The sequence below is a fragment of the Balaenoptera physalus genome, assembly GCF_965194825.1.
Source record: "Balaenoptera physalus genome assembly, chromosome: 20".
In the NCBI taxonomy this organism is placed as follows: domain Eukaryota; kingdom Metazoa; phylum Chordata; class Mammalia; order Artiodactyla; family Balaenopteridae; genus Balaenoptera; species Balaenoptera physalus.
Window position 1 is genome coordinate 64,030,712 of NC_138901.1, and position 25,089 is coordinate 64,055,800.

The window sequence follows — 25,089 nt, forward strand, 5'->3', positions numbered from 1 at the left end:
TCTGAAAGTCAGAAACTTGTATTTGTCCAAAAGTCCTTTTTATAAATCTTCTTGAAGAGGAAACATTTTTGCAAATGCATCAGAATAAAACCATAACTGTCTATAATGATGAAAGACTTAAGAAGGCATGTTTAAATCTGATTACAATGCAACTGACAAAGAAACTTGGTTACTGCTGTGACATACAACACTTTCAGATATTAACTAGAATTATGACTGATAACATTTTACCAGGACATATCAGAATCTTAGGAACTCCATATAATTTCTAGGATATCTATATTAGTAACATTTACCATACAATATAACCTAAGAAGATTTATTACTCATTTGACAATTCTTCCCATGTAATTTAACATACCAAATGAACCCAATTAGTTTAATATCTCTCTTTGGGATGTTTCAGGTGCCCTTTGAAGCATCCCAAAGTTAGCCAGAGGTCAAAAGGACTTCACTGGAATTTGATTTAGGAGGTTTTTTTTAAAAGCTTTTATTGAATTTGTTTAAAACAATATTGCTTTTGTTTTATTTTTTATTTTTTATTTTTTTAAGGCATGTGAGATCTTAGCTATCCCACCAGGGATTGAGCCCACACCCCCTGCATTGGAAGGTGAAGTCTTAACCACTGGACCGCCAGGGAAGTCCCTGATTGAGGAAGTTTTGTCATAAAAAATATCAAAAAGGGTTTAGAACACTCAGATAGGACAACAGTTCACTCTGAAACAATAGTTATTCACTTAGCCAAAGTAACAATAAAGATTTCAAAGGCAAATACAGAACAAATCACTTAAAAGGAAAGAAACTTGAAATCTGTTATCAAAGGCAGTTCAACATTTTAAGAAATCTTGTCCTCTTAAGAGAGAGAAAAACAAAATTCAAGTTTTGCACCCGTTTGCTTTTAAAATTCATTTACTCAAATTTTTTTAAATTAAATTATTAATTTATTTTTTATTTTTGGCTGCATTGGGTCTTTGTTGCTGCGCATGGACTTTCTCTAGTCGCAGCGAGCAGGGGCTACTCTTCGTTGCGGTGCGCTGGCTTCTCACTGCGGTGGCTTCTCTTGTTGCGGAGCACGGGCTCTAGGCGTGTGGACTTAAGTAGTTGCAGCGTGTGGGCTCAGTAGTTGTGGCACATGGGCTTAGCTGCTCCGCAGCATGTGGGATCTTCCCGGACTCGGGCTCAAACCCGTGTCCCTTGCATTGGCAGGAGGATTCTCAACCACTGTGCCACCAGAGAAGTCCCTACTCAATTAAATTTATTTTAATCTTAGTCAGTCCTGACCATGCACATAACTCTTTTCTTGGGGTCCACTTTCCACAAACCTTTCCTTACTTTCTGTATCCATCATTTTATTTTCCCATTCGGAAACAGCCACCTGTAAGTCAGACCTACTTCCTTTTCCCTTAATAAAATGTAATTCCATTCTTCATCTCTTCTTTACTGGAAACACACACCCTACTTTCCTACTGTAGACTGAAATGTTTCCTTTATTATTTCTATTAGCTTTAATTACATGTTTAAATTAGAATCCTCAGCTCTTAAACCTTAATTTCTTGTGAAAACTAAGAAGTAAGCAATTATGAACTGTCCTTTACATTGGCATTCTGTAGATTGGTGAACATAAATACCAGTGATATTTTCTAAAAATATTTACTTTCTTTAGAGAACATGACACCAAACATATTCATTAATAGTCCTAAATACCTTTTGTTTCTCTGTAAAAGGAAGCCAATGTTCAGTAATTAATGTTTCGGTATATTATTTTATTTGGGAATGCTAGCTATTCAATAAGCTTCCATCACTTAACTTAATTTAGCACAGCTCTAGAATTTCAAGTTACTAGAATCTGGAGAGACTATTTTATCTTATTTTATTTTTTAATTAAAATACTGAGTTTAGGCCAGCCAGGGCCCCGGCTGGGCTGCGCCTAGCTCCGCAGGGGCGGGCAGGGGGATGCCCAGGGGACCATGGGCCCAGGGCCCTGAAGCCTCCGGGGCCACATCCCTCTGAGCAGCGAGTGGGATCTGGGGCGGGGCGCCGAGCGCGGACAGGCCTGGAGAGAAAAAAAAAACAAAACAAGACTGAGTTTATTTCACATGTATATTTTTGTCTCCCCACCATTTCCATTCGTCTGACCACCACTATGTCCTATCATAACATTCCATACATACTTAAAACCAAGCAAAGGGTGGAGTTCCATCTTTAAAAACTAAACAGGCGTTTTGGACAACACATTCTTGGCAATGGAACCTGGACAGCTCTCAGACACGGTAGGGAAAGTTCTCACTCTGCACTATAAAAAGGACAGCCAGATAGCAACTGTTACAGGAATGAAATAAGATGGGAGAGTTTAACGAACTGTTGAAACTATTTTCTTAAAGAGACTTCCTCCACTGCCAGAGATCTTGAATAGCCTCCTGGTCACTCATCCGGAAACAATTCTTCACGTAATTGATGAATTTGGCTTCCACTTTGGGAAGGGAACCGCCTTTTTCTATACTTGCTTGCATTTTTGCTTTACTGTCTTCTCAGAGCTAGGTCCTTTCGGTGTTTTAGGAGTTTTTTCCTGTTTTTTGAAGGATTCTTGACCTTTTGATCTTGGTGTTGATGGTTTTGAGTCTTTTCCATTCTGGTTTGATTTCTGTGCACTTTTGGCTGGAGTATCTCGTACAGATTTCTTTACTGGAGCTTTTTCTTCAGCCTCCTCATCATCAAAGTCATCATCATTGTCATCTTCATCATCATCTTCATCTTCAGCAGCAGCAAGTTTTACTTTTTTCTGTGGAAGCTTGCTACCACTTCCAGGGGCAGAACGCTTTCCAGATATACTTAGGAGTGTCACATCCTCCTCCTCTTCGTCTTCTGACTCTTCATCTTCCTCCACAGCTACTAAGTGCTGTCCACTAATACGCACAGGCCCTGAGCCGCACTTCAACCATCAGACCACAGGTGGTGGTATTTCAAAGCCCCCAAGGGAAACCGTTGGCTGCACAGACATTTTCAAAGTTGCCAGTGTTACTTTGATTGGACTGCCTTCATAATTCATCGCCTCTGCTTCGACAGTGTGCAGTTCATCCTTTGCGCCAGCCCCTAAGCTGACCGTTCGTAAAGATGACTGGTGCCCATTTTCATCATCATCCACCTTAAAGTGATCATCTTTGTCAGCCTTCAGTTCACAACAGAAAAGATAGTTCTGGGGCCTCAGGGGGCTCATGTCCACGTCCATCGAATCTTCCATGGGTTGGTGGCACGCGCTTAGGTGGGAGAGAAGGCGGACGGAGAAAAAAGACTACTGCTCCAGGGAACAGGTGCACAGGACAGAATCACACCAGGTGGAGAGACTATTTTAGATGGACATTCCTAAAGCATAATTATTCTTAATAGAGTTTATCTAAAAGCTCTTATCTCATTTATATTTTCTTTCCTTAAAAGTTTTTTCACATCAAGTTACTTTCCTTGCTGACAAATTTGTAACAGATATAACAAGGTTTTATTTAGCTTATATTAAACTGAGGCACAATAAAGTATTATACTTAATGTTGATGGCTCTAAAGACATGTCTATATTAATTAGATCAACAAACAAACATTAATACCAGGTATTAATTTAATACTATTTCCCAGTTCACGTGAACCTGAAATTCATTTAGCTTAATTTCTCTTGCATTTAGAATTGTTTGATTTGTAAGCGCTTACTTTTCTTTAAGCCAATTAAATAGAGCTCATTTACAAATTAACCACAGCAATATTATCCAAGACAAAGACACGTACTGAGACATACATATATCCAGACAGACACAACAAGAAATCTAGCTGCATTTTCTAAACTTAGTCATGAATCAGATATTACAATATAAAACTCACTAGTTTATAAACAACACTTGGAATAAGAAAAAAATTTTAAGGTTTTTTTTTTTTTTTTGTCCTTTTTATCCCTTAGTCTCAGGAATTAGATATGGTCTACATAAGATAAGTGATCCTGAGAGCTCTGGTCTCAAGGCACAGGGAGAGAAAATCAGGCTTTCCTAGTAGAACTCATTCCCTAAGGGTCAGAATTCTGAAGATTTTTTTTCCTTCAAGCTAGCTTTCTCTACTGGTTGGGAATTAAACAGGGGTTGGTTAACCTTTGACTGGCATTGTGTACTTAACTGGCGCAATTGAAGGTTCATAATTTTCGTAGATACTCCCTTTTCTTTCTTTCCTTTTTTTTTTTTTAATGGTCTTCAAAGGTTGTTCAGCCAGTGTATCAAAGGTGTTTGTATGTAACATGGACCAACCTAGATTGTGTTTTTGACTAGAGTAGATAAATCCTCATCGAAGCCTTCTAAAAAGGCGGAGTTAAGCAGAGAATCATCTTGGTGGTTAGAGAATGATTCAGGTGTCAAGCCAGAATGTTGCTTAAAAGTTTTTTTTTTCCTGTCAAACCTTCCCTAAGAGTTCAGAGTTGATTCATCCGATCTTTGCTTGCACTGTTGAATCTCTGTCCAGTCTACGGTTTTTGGAAAAAGCTCTGGGATAAATTCAAGTAATTTCTGAGCTAATTCCTTGTATTCAGTGCAAGCCTCTGGACTATGTGATTCAAAATCCATTAAGGGACTTTTCCATCCTGCCTTCTCTATCCATTCCCTTGCTTGGCTTTCAGAAACTAACAGCTGTATTAATTGATATAGATCTGGAAACCCGGGCTCGTAGGTCCGGATGGTTAATCCAAAGTCCTTAGCAAACCCCAATGAATCCTGACTTGGATCGGGAAATTCCTTAGCCAGAACTCTAAGTTCTACTTGGGTCCAGAGTGTGTACATAAGCTCCAAGGACGGTTCACCTCTCCCTGTAATGAGTTTCTCCTTAAAGGGAGCTATAGGGCTTCCCTGGTGGTGCAGTGATTAAGAATCCGCCTGCCAATGCAGGGGACACGGGTTTGAGCCCGGGTCCGGGAAGATCCCACATGCCACGGAGCAACTAAGCCTGTGCGCCACGGCTACTGAGCTTGTGCTCTAGAGCCCGCGAGCCACAACTCCTGAGCCCGCGAGCCGCAACTACTGAAGCTTGTGTGCCTAGAGCCCATGCTCCGCAACAAGAGAAACCACCGCAGTGAGACGCCCACGCACTGCAACGAAGAGTAGCCCTCACTCGCCGCAACTAGAGAAAAGCCCGTGCGCAGCATCGAAGACCCAATGCAGCCAAAAATAAATAAATAAAATAAATAAATTTATTTTAAAAAGGGAGCTATAATCACTTTTGATTTTTTAGTCCTCCTTTGCTGGGGAGAGGGCAGTGGCAGGAGGCAGAAGAGTTGGGAGAGAAAAAGGAGATGGCGTCTGGACCATTCAGATAGAAGAGGCCACGTGGGAGGAGCAGAGGGAGAGATGGAGTCAGAGACAGAGGGCCAGCAGCCTATTTAGAAGCTTCTAGACACCAATCAAAGTAAGCATTCCATGCAATCTGTTTGATCTTACGGCGGCTTTTTCTTTTTTTTTTTGATAAATCTATTTATTTCTTTATTTATTTTTGGCTGTGTTGGGTCTTTGTTTCTGTACGAGGGCTTTCTCTAGTTGTGGCAAGCAGAGGCCACTCTTCATTGCGGTGCGCGGGCCTTTCACTGTTGCAGCCTCTCTTGTTGCGGGGCACAGGCTCCAGACGTACAGGCTCAGTAGTTGTGGCTCACGGGCCTAGTTGCTCCGCGGCATGTGGGATCTTCCCAGACCAGGGCTCGAACCCGTGTCCCCTGCATTGGCAGGCAGATTCTCAACCACTGCACCACCAAGGAAGCCCACAGCGGCTTTTTCTAATTCTGTGCACAAAACAGCAATTTTGGGATAGCAGAAGAACCCCAATTTGGCCATTGTATGTGGAGAGCTCCTTTAGTATAATTTCCCCAATTACGTAGGTACTTGCATGTATAAACCTGGCTGAGGTGTTAGCCAGAGGCTGGCTTTCTAATGCTCCTTGTTTCTGTGTTTGAGAGGCTCTATTTCCCATATTTAAAATATTTATTTATTTATTTATTTATTTATTTACTTGGTTGCACTGGGTCTTAGTTGCGGCAGGCGGGCTCCTTAGTTGCCGCTCGCCGGCTCCTTAGTTGTGGTATTCGAACTCTTAGTTGTGGCATGCATGTGGGATCAAGTTCCCTGACCAGGGATGAAACCCGAGCCCCCTGCATTGGGAGCACGGAGTCTTAACCACTGCGCCAGCAGGGAAGTCCCCTATTCCCCATTTTAAAGTAGAATTTGTTAGGGATAAAATTTACTAGTGAAACTGTCTGGCTGCCGGTGTGCTGCTTGTGAGCTTACCTCCTCTAGGCGTCCCCCCAGAGTCGTTTCAGCCCTCCTACATGTCTCAGTTTCTCCCTGTGGTCTGAGACCACCACAGGTGCTCGCTGAGTGGCCGATTCTTAACCTGCGACCGCTGGATGAGCAAGCGTTTTAATTAATGAGTGGGCCTCCCTAGGGGACCACTGCACGGTATGAGGACTCTGCCTCCAAGCCGTGCCCAGCCGGGAGGAGTCTTGTCCCTTTTCTTCGGAGCAAAGCTATCATGTAATATCTTCACTTTCATCCCAACAAATTCTATTAAGGTGGCCAAATTGAGGAGAAGCGTCAGATCAGCCTCTTACGTAACCACTCAGCGCAGACCACTCTGTCTCCTACAACTGAGCAAACCCTGGTATCTTTCAACCAAGCCCCCCCACCCCAGTATCTTTCAACTGGGTGGGTATTCCCCGGTATCTTTCAGCCAGGCCCACCCCCCACAAGTATCTTTCAACTGGGAGGGGTCAGGTACCTGCTATACACCCCCAAATAAAGCTCAGGATCATCAACCAATACGGGAGATCTGAGAACCAGGAGAGACTCCCCCAGATTCGTCTGGACTCTCCAAGGTGGCAGATGGGCGCAAGGGGCCTCTGCTGGTACCAAGGCTCTGGTTCCTCATAGAGTTCCAGCGAAGGAGAGAAACCCATTCTGGATCCCTTCGTGGTTGCCATAAAAACTGTCAACTAAAAAAATTCACAACATGAGGGTTGCAAGTTAAGTTTTTGGGGGGGCAAAATGAGGACTGCAGCCCGGGAGACAGCACTTCAGAGAGCTCTGAGAAACTGCTCCAGAGAGGCAGCGGGGAAGGTCAGGATAGGTGTGATTTTGGTGAAGGGGGAGTACACGCAGTCGAGCACGTATTTTTTTGCAGCAGGTTTCTGCTAGCCACGAGCAGTCGTCACCATGAAGGATTTTAGTGCTTTTCTAGATATGAGGAGATACAAGAACTGGGCTCATAAAATCAGCTCCTGAAAATATTTAACTCTCTGAAGACCTGTTCTGCCAGTTTTCCCAGAGCACAGAGGCCTCATTTCAGCTCTCCACCCTGAACTCCTTTCAGGGGGGGTGTTGAAAATCAGCAGCTGCAGAGCACATGATTTAATCCTTGTAGAGGTAGATGGCACGTGCCAATTTGTTGTTGACACCTTATAGTGAATTATAAACTATACATGAAAAGCATATCGTGCAGTCGATAAATCCTCACAAACTGGACAAGCCTGCGAGGCCAGCGTCCAGCTCGGGAAGCAGACTGTGACCTCGGGAGCCCCCCTTGTTCCCAGCCGCTCCTCCCCCACTCCCCGTCCTGACTCACGGTTTGTCATTTACACTTGTGCCACTTTACAGTTTGGGCTTCTTGTGAGCGTCCTCCACGTCGTCGTGTGTAGTTGTATTTTTGCGTGAACAGAGCTAACTTCCCAGGTTTCTGTGGTTCCTGCGTTCATTTGTCCGCTTTACTGCGGATGGGCATCTGGGTGATTTCTGGTTTGGGCTTTTATGGATAAATCATGCTGCTGGGAACCTTTCACATATGTTTTGATAGACACATGCATACACATTTTTGTTGGGTGTATACCTGTGAATGGGATTGTTGGGACACAGGTTGTACAAATTTTTTAACATCCACCGATACTGACTGCCATGCCCTTTCCAACGCAGTTTAGCCAATTTACACTCCCAACAGCCCAGTTGCACTGGGTACTTTCTGTCTTTTCCATGTTAGCCATTCAAGTAGATTTTTTAAAAACAGCTTTACTGAGGTATTAATTTACATACTGTAAAATTCATCTGTTTTTATGTGTACAATTCAACGATTTTTAGTAAACTTACAGAGTTGTGCATCCACCACCATAAACCAATTATAGAACATTTCCCTCATTCCTGGACCCCTCACGCCCGGTTTAGTTTGGTTTTTAACCTTATTTTTTTCAACAGTCTTTGGGCGCTTATTTGGTGCCAGGCACTTTGCTAAGCAACATGAATGACTGAAAAGTCAGGAAGACCTGGTCCTTGTAGCCTAGAGAGAGACAGACGTGTAGCCCGATCACTGGGATCAGGTGAGGCACGGAGCAGCGTGGCATGTGTGGTGACCCGGAAAGAGTCGAGGGCTTGTGATGCTTTAACCGCAGTTGTGTGTGTGTGTTGGGGGTGGGGGTGGTGGTGAGGTGACAGCGAAAGAGCATCAGCTTGGCCACCACCTGGGAAAGTGTCCCTCCAAAGGAGAGCTCAGCTTTCCAGGCCTTGGGTGGGCACCTCCTCCGATAGGACTTTCCCGGCCGCGTTAGGAACAGGGGTTAGGGGTCTCAGCCCTTTACCCCCAGAACCTCCTGGGCTTTGGTACAGGTCTGCCTCCCTCCTGGACTGAGAGCTCTGAGGACAGGATCTGAGCTTTCTTCACAACTGTGTCTCGGGCTCAGAGCAGCATCTCAGCTTCCTGGGCTGCCGTAAACAAAGTGCCCCAACTGGGGGGCCTAATGCAACAGAAATGTATTCCCTCCCAGTGCTGAAGGCTCAAAGTCAGAAGCCAAGGTGCTGGCAGGGTCCTTCTCCCTCTGAAGCCTCAAGGAAGGGCCTTTATTTTTTTATTTTTATTTATTTTTTTTGGCACAGGGAGGTTTTGTGTATGTGTCTCTGTGTCTCTCCTCTTCTTCTAAGGACACCAGTCATGCTGGATTTAGGGCTCCCTACCCCAATATGACTTAATCTTAACTAAGTACCTGCAAAGACACCGTTTCCAAATAACATCACATTTTGAGGTTTCAGATGGACATGAATAGGGGGGCACTATTCAACCCAATCCAGTGCCCAGAAAGTTTGTTGGAAAATGCCTGCCAGTCTCTGTGCTCTGAGCTGGTGCTCACCCTGGAGCCTGCTGCTGGCTTTGGTGTGACAGTCACTTTGGTGGTGGTGGGGGTCCAGGAAGTCTGTTAGATCATGTCTGCTGCACACAGCGGAGTCCTGGGTGTTCAGTCTACTTTCTCCTAGAATCAGCTCCCCGTGGGTACACCCATACCAGCTCCCCTGGGACGGCTCTGGACGCAGTGAGTCACTACACTCCAGCTTCCCTCACCTTTTCATTTCAAACATTTTTTTAAAAAAATAAATTTATTTATTTTTGGCTGCGTTGGGTCTTCGTTGCTGCGCGCAGGCTTTCTCTGGTTGCGGCAAGCGGGGACTATACTCTTCGTTGCGGTGCACGGGCTTCTCACTGCGGTGGCTTCTCGTTGCGGAGCACAGGCTCTAGGCATGCGGGCTTCAGTAGTTGTGGCTCGTGGGCTCTAGAGTGCAGGCTTCAGTAGTTGTGGCGCACGGGCTTAGTTGCTTCGCGGCATGTGGGATCTTCCCGGACCAGGGCTCGAAACCATGTCTGCTGCATTGGCAGGCGGATTCTTAACCACTGCGCCACTAGGGAAGCCCTCAAACGTTTTTTCAATACACAGATAACGTGGTGATTTTTATAAACTTAAAATGTTTTTGTTTTCCTTTTTATTCAGACATTTCCTTATGTATTCACAAATAAGGCGTGGTGATATTTTTTAAACTTTTTAACCTTTTTTTGGTTTCATTTTTCACTTCAAACATTGAAAAAAAATACACAAATAAGGCACGGTGTTGTAAAATGAAGACAAGTGCAAGGAGATAACACAAAGAGATAGCTAGTTGCCAACCCCAGGATCTGTTATTCCCATCTGAAAGCCCCTGATTTTCAGCTGGTCAGTTGGTCACCTGGAGTAGAGCCTACACTTCTCACTTCCTAGGTGGCGGGGGAGGTTGCATGAATAAGTTCTGGCCAATGGGATGAAACACAAGTGTTACATGATGGTTTCTAGAAAGCTTTCTCAAATGACAGCTCCTGGGTGCCCTTCGCCCTTTCTTCTCTGTTGCTTAGAAATGGGATGTGGTGCTGGTGTGCCTTCTGGGATTATGAAGTCAGGGATGCACCCTAGGGATGAGAGAGCACAAAGCGAAGTCAGCCTGAACCATGGTTGTCTGTGGAGACACCATGGCCGCCCTGGGCTGTTCGCACTTGGACTCTGATATGTTGGAGACACCAACTTCTGTCTGTTCAAGCCATTTCTATGTGTTTCCTGTGGATCGCCGCACGCGGGTGGCCTACAGCAACATGCATTTATTATCTCACAGTTCTGGTGGCCAGAAGTTTGAAGTCAGCATCGCTGGGCCACGTCAGGTCAACAGGGCCTCCCTCCCTCCCTCCAGAGGCTTTAAGGGAGAATCTGCTCCTGGCCTCTGCCAGCTTCGGGGGCTGCCGGCCTTTCTTGGATTGTCACTGCAACCTCTGCCTCAGTCTACACGCTGCCTTATGTGTGTTTGTGTGTTGAATCGCCCCTGCCTCTCGCTTAGGAGGATATATGTGACTACATTCAGGGTCCGCCTATGTGATCCAGGAAAACTTCCTCATCTCAAGATGCTTAACTTGATCATATCTGCCCAGACCCTTTTTCCAAGCAAGGGAGTATTTACAGGTTCCAGGGATGAAGACTTGATAGCTCTGTGGGGGCATTGTCCAGTCTATTACACCACTGTTATTCATGTCCCTGTTACTTAGCACTGAAGGGAGACCCCAGTGAACAGAAAAGAATACATGCAAAGGAATGTTCTGGGCAGCAATCTGTGTTGTAGCGAAAAGGATGGAAATGGTCTCCATGATGAGCTGACTTTGGGGAACATACAAACAGATCATGGTCTGATATCATGGGGCCTTATACAGTAATGAAAAGGACTGAGCTGTGGCTACATTTATCAACACGGATAAATCCCCTGCAGAAGGCTATGCTGAGCTCCGTGCTGGGGGTTGAGGGCCAAGAGTTGAATTGGACCCAGCCCTCCCCCAAAGGAGCCCCCAGTCCAGTGATGGACCCAGACCCAGAACCAGTCATAACAGCACAGTGCATACACAACGGCAGTGTGTCCTGGGACCTGTGGTTGTGCTGGGAGCTCAGGGAAAGCTTCGCTGAGGAGGATACTGGAGGGTAACTAGGTCTGAACCAGACGGGCTTGGCGGAGGGGCGTTCCCAGTGCGGGGAAGTCCAGGGGCAGCGCTGTGGCCGTGTGAGAGGAGCGAGGGGAGCAGCTGCCGGCGGGGTGCTGTCAGGTCAGGCAACAGAGCTCCCAACAAGAGAGGGGACTTCCTGGCCCCAGTGACTGAGTGTCACAAGTGGTGTGACCAGGCTCTGCCCACCCCTGCAAGTGTCAGCGGTCACCAGGGCGACAACCTTCCTCATTCAGTCCAGGGTGCAAAGACGTTTCCACAACCAGGGATGACAGTCCTGAATGTTCCCTGTGTGCAGCTGTTTTCCCTTTGCCATGAGCTTCCCTCCCCCAGCGACCCAGTCATTCCCCGCTGTTCTCTGCGCGGCTCTGCATCCGAGTAGCTGCACAGGTAAATACAGAAGCCACTATTCCTGCATTTTTGGTTGGTAACTCCTCTCCTTTTCCTTATCTGAAAAAGACAACTACATCAAGCAATAGTTAGAAATCTATGAGGATGGGCACATAATGTATAAAGATGGGCTTTGTGACAGTAGCAGCATGAAGGAGGGAGCGAATGCAGCTGTTTAGGGGCAGAGTTTTCGTAAACCGTTGAAATGAACGTTAATCTTGAAAACATTACCTTAAGTGAAAGAAGACAGACATAAAAGGCAACATACTTTATGATTTTATTTATCTGAAATGTCCAGAATAGGCACATCCATAGAGACAGAAAGTAGATTAGTGGCTGCCAGAGTCTGGGATTGTGGGGGTTAGGGGGAGAGAGGAATGGGAGTGACTAACTTCTTTTGGGAATGATGAAAACGCTCTGAAATTGGATTGTGGTGAGGGTTGCACAACCTTGTGAATATACTGAAACCCACTGCACTTTATACTTTAAATTAGTGAGTTTTACAGTATGCAGATTATTTCTCACTTAAAAAAAAAAAACAAAAAAAAACCAACCCTACCACCCTGTGTGTAGCATTAAGAATGTCCTCGGGTGCAAGTAATGGACAAAAACAAACCGCCAGAGCAGCTGCACCCAGGTGTCTACTCCAAGTGCCACTCCGAGTAGCGGCCGGGCTGCACGGGGCGTGGTGTGTAAGCGTGACTGGAGGTCAGGCCGCAGGGCAGCTTCAGCTTCTCAGGGTATAGCCCAGAGAACCTGCACTTCTCACGCTCTCCCAGGTGCTGCTGGTGCTGCCGGTCTGAGGACCACACTTCCTGTGGGAAGGCAGTTCTGTTACCTACTGCTGTGTAACGGTCCTTCACAAAGCATAGAGGCATAAAACAATTGTTTACATGTCACGGTTCTGTGACTTGACTGGGCTCGGGTGACTCCCATGGGGTCTCTCATGCAGTTGTAGTCAGATGGTGGCTGGGGCTGGAATGCTCCAGAGGCTGCTCACCTGGGCTCACCCGCCTGGTACCTGGGCTGGGATGGCTACAACCGCCAGGGGTTGGTCAGGCCTTGACCTCTCTCCACGCAGCGATTTCACATGACTACCTTTCCACATTCCTTAGAGCAGTCTGCTCTGTGACATTGGCAGCTAGCTTTCCCCGGAATGAGTGTTCCAAGACAGAAAGTGGAAGCTGCAAGGTCTGCTGGCCTGAGCCTAGAAATTGGAACATTATCATCATTCTTTGGGGTTCTAATGGTCAAAGCAGTCACAGGGCCCGCTTGAATTCAAGGAAAGATCACATAACACCTCAGTGGGAGGGATTTTAAAGAGCTTCAGCGCCATTTTTAATCCTCCCAAAAGGTTCTGCTAGATTCCTTGGGAAGAGCTTGTAGGTGCACTGCTCCCTCCTGAGTTCTCGTACCTTCATGACAGTTTCATTGCCACCTGGTTTTGTTGTAGATCTAGTCTGTGAGATTCGGTGTGCTATCCTGGCTGAACTGTTTGTATGTAGGAATTTGTGGATATTGAAATACTATATCACCACTGACACCGTCATCCAAGACTCTTCCCTCTGTGTTTCAATTTGAATCTGTATATTTTTTTCTTTCCTGATACAGGTCATCACCCAGTGTGGGAGCCACAGGGCTCATAGAACATGTAGGAATGTTCTGGCCAGTGAGCCCTCATCAGCCTTTGACTGTGTGACCTCTAGAGACTTGAACTTTCTGAGTTTCTTCATTAGAAAATGAAAATACTTACTTTGAGGAGATGCATTAAGAGATGGCAAATTAAAAAAAGAGAGAGAAAGAGATAGCAGATAAAGCCATCTGGCACGTGTTAGACAGTCAGTAAAGAGTAGACATGAGAAAAATAAAAAATAAGTTGCCAACAGATTGAAGAGAAAAACAAAGACAGATTGGAGGTGTGGGCTGGATGGTAAGTCAAGCCAATCCTTCTAGAGCAATTGGTAATATTTAACAAGAGCTGGGCAACTGTTCTTTCCTTTGGCCTGGAATTTCCCCATCTGGGAATAAATTCCAAGGAAATCATTCCCAAGGGGAAAATATGCAGTTTCTCTGCAGATGTTTTTAACAGCACTATTCACAATAGGAAGTGACTGGAAACAAAACAAGTGACTAATTTAAAAAGTCTTGAAAAAGCAGAGGAAGAGAGCAAGACAGCAACAAAAGATAGAAGTATAGGGAGTCCAAGGGGTTAGTTCCTCCACTAAAGCAACCATTAAGCAAAAACTGACAGAACTAACTTATTTTGGAACTCTGGAATCCAACCAAGCGCTTACAGCAACCAGGGGAGTGTTTAATGAAGGAAAAAAAAATGTTAAGTTTCAGTAAGAGGGGATTGTGGTGTTTTTTCCTTCCCACCCACCATCCCCCATTGCCCTGCACACAGGTGGCTGTGGAAATGGCAGCCTGTGTTCCTGGTGTGACATGCTGAGCCAGGGGTCAATGTGGACTTTGTTTTCAAACACTGTGCTGGAAAGTTTCAACCAATTTGGCAGTTCCCTAAGGTACTGGTGCTGAGGTTTTGCTTGGTTTTGCGCCCCCTCAGGTTGAATCCACTTTCAGGAAGTGACTGTCAAAAGCATTTAAAGACACAGAATCCCCTTAGCCATCTGGGGCAAGGGTCAGTGGACAAGGATATCAGCAGATGTCCTAAAAGGCCTGGGAAGAAGGAGGCTGAGGAGGAAGATACTGGGTGGAATAAGGGCTTTGAAGGACTGTGGCATATACCACGGTATTTGGACTACAATGAACATGCCCAGGGCCAGATGCACACACAGAAGGGATCTCACAGGATCCTAGGGCTGCAAGTCTAGCTGACCCGTAGGCTCTGCATAAGCAGGAGATGAAGCAGAGTCCTAGGTGGCCTGGCCAAGCATTGTAGGAACACCCCAGGTCAGATCCAATCTGCAAAGACTGGGAGAAGGGTTATTTCTTTTTCTTTTTGGCTCCGGGCTTTTATGAAAATTTCTGACCACTGAGATAATAGAACAGAGAGTTCAGTGATGACACATGGCAAGAAATAACAGTTTTTACAAAATAGTTTGGAAAAGTCACCAAAAAACCCCACACAAAACAGAAAATGTCAGTTCTCCACAATCAATAACAACAAACTCTGGGGAGAGGGAAGAATTTGATTTTCAGAGTTATCATGTTATAATATTCAAAATATCCAGTTTTCAACAACAACAACAAAAAATGACGAGGAATGCAAAGAAAGAAAAAAGTATGTCCCATTCACAGGAAAAAAAAGAAATGAAGAGAAATTGTCCCTGAGAAAGCTCAGATATTCAACTTACTAGACAAATACTTTAAATCAATTGTCTTAAATATGCTTAAAAAGCTAAAGAAGTCCAGGAGAATGATGTATGAACAAAAGGAGACTATTACTAAAAAGATATAAATTATGAAGAGGAACTATATGGAAATACTGGAGATGAAGAGTACAGTAGTTGAAATAAAAAGTTCGCTGAGGTATCAGAACCAGATCTGAGCAGGCAGAGGAAAGAATCAGCAGACAAAGAGCAAGTGAAACCATCCAGTCTGAGGAGCAGAGAGAAAAAATCATGAGGGAAAATGTTCAGAGCCTGAGGGATGCATGGGCCATCACAAGATATACCAATACATGCATTATGAGAACCCCAGAAGAAAGAGAGAAAGAGAGACAGAGAGGAAGGGGCAAAAGAATATTTGAAGAAATTAAGGCCAAACACGAAATTTGGTGAAATCATAATCAGTGTATTCAAAACCTCAATGAACTAAAAGTATGACAAACCCAAAAAGATCCACAAAAGATGTATTATATTCAAATTCTCAAAAGCCACATACAAGGAGAAGGATTTGGGAAAGTTAGAGGGGTAGCAAGCACCAGAAACTTGTCTCCCCACCTAGACAAGAATTGCCCAGGCAAAATCTGTCTCTTGTAACTATTTTGGAACTCTGGAGTCTATTGGAGGCTTGTAACTTCCAAGTAAAGGCTTGGACAGAAAAGGGTGGTTAATCTTAGTCAATTTTAGCTCTTAGCAGCATATTAATTCCTCCTCCTACCCCTCAGTGCCATGGCAGGCAGCTGTTCACGTGTTCTTGGAGCAGCTTGTACAAGGTTGGCAGAAGCCGGGCAGCGGGGAGGACCATGTACTTCAGATACTGCACATCTGCCCTCTAATCACTGATTGCTGCTTCTCATCACACAGGTGCAGACCCAGAGGCAGGGCTGTTGTGGCTCCTCCACCTAGTGTTGCAAGCCACACCCTCTCTGGCTGAAGTGACTTCCAGGGGATGTAAAGGACCAGGCCTTTTTTTCTTACTTTATTTTTCTCTTTTCCCCATTTTGGGAGCCAGACATTGAAAAATAAGACATTCAAAAGCACCTGCAATACAGAAGAAATTAGAAAGTCATTGTGCATGACCGAGGGAAAACGCACACTCAAAAAACAACAGACAAGGGATTTCCCTGGTGGTCCAGCGGTTAAGAACCCATCTTGCAATGAAGGGGACGCTGGTTCAATCCCTGATCAGGGAACTAAGATCCCACATGCCACAGGGCAACTAAGCCTCAACGACGGAGCCTGCATGCCACAACTAGAGAGATGCCCGTGCACTACAACGGAAGATCCTGGGTGCCGCAACTAAGACCCGACACAGCCAAAAAATAAATAAATAAATAAAAACAGAAACAATAAAACAAAACAAACAAAGAAAACCACCAGGCAAGACTGTAAGTTTACACCTCAGGCTGATCCTCAGCAAAAAGACAACTATAACAACTAAAAAATCAAAATCAAAACTAGCAAGTTCTGGGGAAGAGAGGGAATCAGATTTCCAGAAGTATCACATTATTAGGTTCAAATGTCCACTTTTCAACAAAAAATCACAAGGCATTAAAAAAAAAAAAAAAGACAGTATGGCCCATTCAACAAAATAAACAGCCAGGAGAAATGGTTCCTGAAAAAGACCTGGTAGCAGATTTACCAGATAAAGACTTTAAAACAACTGTCATAAAGATGGTTGAAGAACTAAAGGAAGATGTGAAGAAAGTCAAGAAAACAATGTATGAACAAAATAGAAATACCAGGACTTCCCTGGTGGTGCGGTGGTTAAGAATCCGCCTGCCAATGCAGGGGACACGGGTTCGAGCCCTGGTCTGGGAAGATCCCACATTCTGTGGAGCAACTAAGCCCATGCGCCACAACTACTGAGCCTGCGCTCTAGAGCCCGTGAGCCACAACTACTGAGCCTGCATGCTGCAACTACTGAAGCCCGCGCGCCTAGAGCCCGTGCTCCGCAACAAGGGAAGCCACCGCAATGAGAAGCCAGTGTACCACAACGAAGAATGGCCCCCGCTCGCCGCAACTAGAGAAAGCCCGCATGTAGCAACAAAGACCCAATGCAGCCAAAAATGAATAAATAAATAAATAAGTAAATTTATTTATTAAAAAATATAAATAAAGTTAATGGGGCAAAATATTAGCAGTAGGAGAATGTGGGTAAAGGAAAGGGTACACAAGTATTCTTTGTATTATTCTGATTCTTGAAACATTTCTGTACATTTGAAATTATTTACAAATGAAGTATTTTTAAGGTATCTGTGTACACTGATAAAGTTTTCGTCGCTTACTCATCCCTTCACTCCTGCAATGTGTACTGAGTTCCTTCCATGGGCCATGCGCTGTGTCAGTGCTGGGTATCCCCCTGAGCAGCCCCAGTTCCTGCCTTCGAGGCCTGTCCTGTCTCAGCAGATGTGTAAGCAACACATCACATAGCTGAATGGCTCCGTGCAGTTATGGTGTGTGTGTATATGGGTCCTAGCTTGGTTTTCTTCTCACTACATTTCTCTGACTCCAGCCTCTCCAAGGGAGAGGCTAGCCTTTTATCCTCATGGGTTTGGGGCTGCTTGGCCATTTTAGAAGAGGACCAGGGGAATGGCCTTGGGCAGAACAGGCCTTGAAACTAAAGAACAAAGGCCCTGTGGGCCTGAGTCCCAGAGGCAAAAGCCAGGCTCACAAGAGTAAAAGATTAACTTTGTCTCTGTTACACTCACAAGTATACCTAGTTGCCACAAGACAAGAAGCTCGGTTATCAGTTTTAACCTTATCTGTTCCTGTGCTTTCTTGCAGAAAATTCTCATTCACTTCTTTCCCCTCACAGAAGCAGTCCCTATTCCCGATAGATACCCACCATGGCTGCTGATACAAGAATTTTGACGATTTCTGAAAATTACCAGTGATCATGAGACAAAACCTCCCTTTTGTTATAAAAGCAACTCACCCCTTCTGCTCAGGGAGCTGGCACTTTTTTTTCCGCCGTCTTCCTTGTGCACAAGCTGTCTCCTTTAATAAAAAGCTTTGCTCAAGAGCCTTGTGGAAGCGATATTCATTTCTAGGGTATTGCTGTCCAAGAATCTGGAAAGGGCCCGGTAACAAGGACACTTGAAATGAAAATCTTCCTGTCTCCGTAGAAATTCTGATGTGAGGGAGGATGATGATGAGAGTAAAGACAAGGACCACATCCAGACTAGAAAGTAAGAAGTGAAACAGTTTCTCTTCCCGGAGGGCATCCTCTTGAATACAGAAAACCCTAAGGTATCCACCCAAAATTATTACAACTAGTAAGTCAGTCCAGCAAGATTGCCGGACACAGGATCAATGTGCAAAAATCACTTACAATTCTACACACTTGCAACGACCAACCCGTAAGTAAAGTTAAGAAAACAACTCTATGGCATTAAACAAAAAAACAATAAAATGCTTAGGAATAAGTTTAACAGAAGAACTACAAAACTTACATTCTGAAAACCACAAAACATTGTTAAAAGCAATTAAAGAGGATCTAAATCAGTGGAAACATGGTTTTATCAACCTCACTCAGCTGTTTCTGGAACTCTGTGAGTGTGTAGGGTAGTCATGCAAAGCAAGGAGCAACTCGTGAACTGAGCTTTCAATAATTATCACAAGACCAGAAAAGAAAAAAATGGCAAACACCTGTGCTTTATTCTGGGAGTGACTTTGCAGGATTAGTCCGTGCTTTGCCCCACCAAGCTTGATGCCTGAACTTGTCACGTGTGGATCTGCTTGCACAGTGGCAGCCACACAGCAGGTGCTTTGCCAGATTGAATGACACTGCGAAGACAGTTTTTTCCTTATTAGTTTCCTGTCAACATTCTCTCTTCCTCACTCCGGCTCCCTCTGCCTTCCTGCCCTGTGTGTGCAAGCACAGGTTTACAAGGGAAGATGTAGGATCTCAAATGAATTGAAGGTGAAATGCAATCATGGTGCAGCATCTTTCCCCATTCTATTTTGTACCAGCCTTGCTCATTTCTCTATTAAAATCATACACGTTAGAGATGGACGAGCTCGCATAGCCTCCAGCACGTGGTAGGACCTCAGTCTCCATTTGTATGCAATTGAGTCAAAGACAGAATCACAGAAGATGTGGTCTCAGAGGATGGGGAAGATTTAGACAAGCATATTCCATGGAGCTGACCTCTGGGAATGTCTACTTTTTTACAGAGATGTTAAGCCCATGGGAGCCATACCACCTTTTCGACTTTTCACTAAAGTAACTGACTAAAACACCAGATTATCATGAGATTTGCACCATTTTAAGCCATTAAGTTTGTGGTGATTGTGTACAATTTGTACACTTTAAATATGTACAGTTTGTTACAGATCAATTATACTCCAGTAAATTTTTTTAATGGCAAAAGATCTGAACAGACACTTCGCCAAAAAAGAGACATAGGAGGTAAATGAGCAATGTCATGAGTCCGTAGAAAGATACAAGTAAGAATCACAACATTCCTCTACCCTACTAGAAGGGCTTAAAAAAAGAAAACAAAAAAAAAAACGCTGACAAAACCAAATCCTGATGAGGAAATGCGACAGCTGTAACTCTCATACCTTGCTGATGGGGGTGCAAAACGATGCAGCCACTTTGGGAAACATGTTGGCAGTTTCCTATAAAGTTATACAAACACTTATCATAAGACCCAGCCATCCCATTTCTGATATTTACCTAAGTGAGATGAAAACTTATGGTCACATGAAACCTGTACATGTGTGTTTATAGCAGCTTTATTCATAATAGTAAAAAACTTGGTGCTGAATTTGACTGATGCTTTTTCTGCATTTATTGTGAAGATCGTTTTTTTTCACCTTTATTCTATTAACATGGTAAATTGCGTTGATTGATTTTCAAATGTTGAATAAACCTTGTATTTCTGGGATAAACCCCACTTTGTCAAATGTATTTTCATTTTTATATATTGCTGGATTTGATTTGCTTTTAAATTAAGTAATTTATTTACTTTTGGCTGCATTGGGTCTTGGTTGCTGTGTGAAGGCTTTCTCTAGTTGTGGCGAGCTGGGGCTACTCTTTGTTGTGGTGCACAGGCTTCTCATTGCGGTGGCTTCTCTTGTTCCAGAGCATAGGCTCGAGGCGCACGGGCTCAGTAGTTGTGGCGCACAGGCTCAGTAGTTGTGGCACACAGGCCCTAGAGTGTAGGCTCAGTAATTGTGGCGCACGGGCTTAGTTGCTCCGCAGCATGTGGGATCTTCCCAGACCAGGGCTCGAACCCGTGTCCCCTGCATCGGCAGGTGGATTCTTAACCACTGCACCACCAGGGAAGCCCCAGATTTGATTTATTAATATTCTGTTAGCTATTTTTGTGTCTCTGTTCATGAGGGATATTGCTATGTAGTCTAATTTTCTTCTAATAATTTTTGTCTAGTTTTTATAATAAGTAATACTGGGATCATAAAATGTTTTGGGAGGTGTTTACTACTTCTCTATTTTTCTGAGAGACTGTATAGTATTCTTTCTTTCTTAAATGTTTGGTAGATAGGAAAACTGTCTGGGCCTGGAGTTTTCTTTATGGGAACTTAATAAATTCAAGTTCTTTACTTGATATAAAACTCTGCATAATTTCTAGTTCCTCTTAAGTCATTTTTGGTAATTTGTGTCTTTCAAGAAATTTGTCCATTTCATTTAAACTCCCTTATTATTATTTAACGCTTATATGATATATAGTGATGTCTCCTTTTGCCCTTCCTGATGTTGGTAATTTGTGTTTGCTCTTATTTTTCTTGAGTGTTTGAGCTAGAGGTTATCAGTTTTGTTGATTTCTCAAGACAGCTTTTGGTTTCATTGATTTGTCTTCTCAGTATGTTCATGTATTGGTTTAAATGGTCGAGCGCAGTTATAAAAGCTGTCTTAATGTCCTTGTCTGCTAGTTTCAACACCTCTGTCATTTCTGCATATTTCTATTCATTGATGTTTTTTCCTAGTATGGGTCACATTTTTCTGCTTCTTGGCGTGTCTACTAATTTTTTATTGGACACAGGACATCATGGATGTTATTTGTTGAGTATCTGGACTTTGTTGTCTTCCTTTGAAGGGTGTTGGACTTTGCTCTGGAAGGCAGGTAAGTTACTTGTTGATGTGTTCGATCTCTTTGAGACTTTTAAAAATAGTTTATTTCAAAATAATTACGGATTCACCGGAAATTTCAAAGATAGTACAGAGAGGGCTCATGAACCCTTCACTGTTTTCCCCATGTCTGCATCTTCCATAACTATTGTACAATATCAAACTCAGGAAATATATGTTGATAAAATATGTATGTATAATTCTGTGCCATTTTATCACATGTATAGATTCATGTACAGCCGCCCACCCTTACCATGGTTTTGCTTTCCAGGGTTTCAGTTACCCACGGTCAACCTCAGTCCTAAAATACTGAATGGAAAGTTCCAGAAATGAATAATTCATTAAGTTTTAAATCGCAGGCCATTCTGAGCAGCATGATGAAATCTCCCACCGTCTCACCCGGGATGTGAATCTTGCCTTTGTCCAGCTTAGTCCACCTGTTAGTTGCTTAGTAACCATCTCAGCTGTCAGACCAGCTGCCTCAGCATCGCAGGACTTGTGTTCAAGTGACCCTTATTTTACTTAATAGGTCCCCAAAGTGCCAGAGTAATGATGCTGGCAATTCGGATATGCCAAAGAGAAGCGCTACAGTGCTTCCTTTAGGTGAAAAGGTGAAAGTTCTCGACTTAATAAGGAAAGAAAAAAATCATATGCTGAGGTTGCTAAGATCTACGGTAAGAATGACTTTTTTTAAAATTGAGGTATAGTTAATGTACAATATTATAAGTTTCAGATGTACAGCATAGTGATTCACAATTTTTAAAGGTTATATTCCACTTAGTTATTAAAAATACTGGGTATATTCCCTGTGCTCTACAATATATCCTTGTAGCTTATTTATTTTATACATAGTAGTTTGTACCTCTTAATCCCCTACCCCTATCTTGCCCCTCCTTCCTCTTCCCTCAACCCACTGGTAACCACTAGTTTGTTCTCTATATCTGTGTATCAGTGAGTCTGTTTCTTTTCTTTCTTTCTTTCTTTCTTTCTTTTTTTTGGCCACGCCACACGGCATGTGGGATCTTAGTTCCCTGACCAGGAATCAAACCCGTGCTCGCTGCAGTGGAAGCAAGGAGTCTTAACCACTGGACCGCCAGGGAAGTCCCTGTTTCTTTTTTTATCTTCACTAGTTTGTTTTATTTTTTTAGATTCCGCATATAAGTGATATCATACAGTATTTGTCTTTCTCTGTCTGACTTAATTCACTTAGCATGATACCCTCCAAGTCCATCCATGTTGCTGCAAATGGCAACATTTCATTCATTTTTATGGCTGAGTAATATTCCATTGTGTATACGTACCACATCTTCTTTATCCATTCCTCTGTTGATGGGCATTTAGGTTGTTGGAGATTTTCGTATTATCTTCCTGTTATTGATTTCTATTTTGGTTCCATTGTGGTCAGAGAATACACTCTGTGATTTCAATTCTCTTAAATTTGTCACAGTTTGTTTTGCGGCCCAAGATGTGGTCCACCTTATTCACAGTCACTCGAGAGCACGTGTAATCTGCTGTTCTGTTGTTGGGTGGAGTGTCTGAGAAGTGTGAATCGGGTGCAGTTGGTTGATGGTGGTGTTGGGTTCTTCAGTATCCTGGCTGGTTTCTCTCTGAGGCTTGTTTTAAAGTTTTGCTAGAGGAAAGTAGGTTAGCTTTCACCCAGGGGTAGTTTGGACTTACTACTCGGACGTGCCGACTCCGGGGTGTCTGTTGTGTTCCCACAGCCAGCACTGAGGAAGCTACTCTGGCTGCTCAGAGCTTGAACATCTTTCCCTGTGAACTCTGGGAATTTGTCAGCTCACAATTCCCTGGTTGTACGTCTTTGTGGAGTTTTACTCTGTGCATGCAAGTCACGCACTCGGCAAAACTCCAAGGAGTTCCACACACAAAGGAATGCCTCATTCTCCCCAGCCCTGATCTCCACCCCCTCCACCCACCGAGACCACCAGCCTCTGTGCCGTCCCCCCTCTGCACCCAGGATCGCCTCTGCTCACCCGGCCAGGGCAGACCCAGGCTCCCCCTCCCCCTTTCTCATGAGTCCGAGCCCCTGGCCCCTGGTTGTCCAGAGTTTGCAAAGAGCTCTTGAATAGGTTTTGCCCAGTTTCCTAGTTGATTATCAAGGAGGGTTAAGTGCAGTCCTTTCTACCATATCATGCCTGGAAGAGGAAGTCTGTTTCGTATTTTTAACATTCTGAGAATAATAATGTCACATGGCAACACGGGGAAGTGATGGCAGTGGAGTTTCAAGTTCTCTTTTATTTTAAGTGTTGCTGAATAGGAAAAAAAGAAAAGACAGTTACAGAGCAACCTGATGTCAGGGATGAAGCAGTGGACGGAGCTGTAGCCGTCCTGTCCACCTCCCTTCCACCTCCCGTTGTCTGGAGTCAGACCTGTGAGTCTGACGTGATCCTCACTCGGGGCAGGCTTCCTTGCCCTCCGCAGGTAGAGTGTGTCTCCTTCTCTTCCAACACTTGTGACACTTCACCCAGATGGTCGCCTCAGCCTGGGTGTGGATGAGCTGGTCTGGGGAGAATGTGTAGGAGAACAAAGACCATAGGTGGTGTCTGGAGATCCCAACGCCTGGAGGAAAGCAGAGGAAGAGAGAGGAGCCCAAGTGGACTTGATAAAAGCTCAGAGAGGTCAATCGACTTACTCAAAGCCACACACATTCACTTCGCATGCCTCTATGTGCCTTTGTGGGAAAATCAAGGCTAACGTTAGCCGGTTTGCACTGGTTTGGCCGTCCTTGTTTCTAGCTGGCATCCACTCTCACTGACCTGTGTGGCCTCTCCTAATTGGTTAGATCCACTCTGCACGAGACCTGCCCGCCCCCCCTCCGCCGGCCCCGGGCAGGTAACATTTTGATCTGCTTACGGAAGTGTACTCTCCTCACCCAATATTGGCTGCGACTCCAAATCCTCCTCCCACTATAGCCTCAGGAAGAGACAGCACAGCAGAAGGCAGAGAGAAGAAAGGCGTTAGTTCTTGATTTTCGAGTCATTTGGAAACTTCCTCACAGAGCAGATGGTTTGAGAGAAAAGGGTTTGAGTGGCAGAGGGGAGGCCTTGGGCTTACAAACACCTTCCTTCTCTTGAGATTTAGAGCAAAGAGGACACCTGGTGAGTCAGACAATTTCCCATCCCACCCAAGCCTCTAAAATGAAAGGCGTTTCTCTGTGCTGGAGAAACAAGTGGTCTGGAGGGGAACAGCCGGGGATGCAGGGAGCTCCTGCTCTGTGCTGCGCTGTGCGGCTGGCTGGTGTGGGCAGTGGGTAAATAAAGACCCCTGCTGGCTTTGGATGGGCTGGGAGTGGAGAGGACTGTGCTCGGGGAAAGGCAGGGGGTCTGAGTCCATTCTGTGGAGTAGAGACAGTCATGTGGGCTGACTCATAGCCTGGCGGGGCGCTGAGGGGGTAGGCACAGGATTCCCCAACACCGTGTGGGCACAGGGGAGATGGGGGCCTTACAAAGCCAAAGAGGCTGGGTGGTGGTAGGGTACACGGAGCGGACATGACTGAACACCTCAGGGACCAAGGCCACGAGTGCACCAAGGATGCCAGTAATCTGCGTAGAAGTGGACACTGCTGGCCCAGTCCATGCTGGGCACCACGTAACCCTTGAACTTCAGTGCAGCAGGAATAGTGGAGGAGACTGTTGCTGACTGAGCACCAGCTCCAAACACTTGGCAAGGTGAGACTTAAACGTAAGTCAGTATCGAAAAAGAACACAGCTGCGTTTCTTGTCCATCCACATTTGTTGTTTGAGATCTGCACGCGCTGCACTCCAGTCTCAAACATTCAGATGTATTTCTTCTGCACCTATTACGTGTCGTGCTGGGCTCCAGGATGGCCGCAGCACTTGCCACACAGCACTGTGGACCCAGCCAAGCTCCAGAGACCGACCTCACTTTGCATCCCGTCTCCATCACACTAGCCATGTGA

At 44.6% G+C, this 25,089-nt stretch overlaps 1 protein-coding gene and 1 pseudogene across 2 annotated transcripts in view; one reads left to right on the forward strand and one right to left on the reverse strand.

Annotated features, from left to right (window-relative positions):
- Positions 1 to 2,245: 2,245 nt before the first annotated feature.
- The window catches only part of SHMT1 (serine hydroxymethyltransferase 1), a 55,641-nt gene continuing 32,797 nt past the window's right edge, over positions 2,246 to 25,089 (forward strand). Inside the window, exon 1 of the mRNA XM_082443384.1 lies at positions 2,246 to 2,270. The gene's annotated coding sequence lies outside the window, so the exon portion shown is untranslated. The remainder of the gene's footprint in view (positions 2,271 to 25,089) is intronic.
- Positions 2,342 to 3,325, reverse strand: LOC309651086 (nucleophosmin pseudogene; annotated as a pseudogene). The gene has a single exon. The product of its transcript is annotated as a nucleophosmin pseudogene (transcript).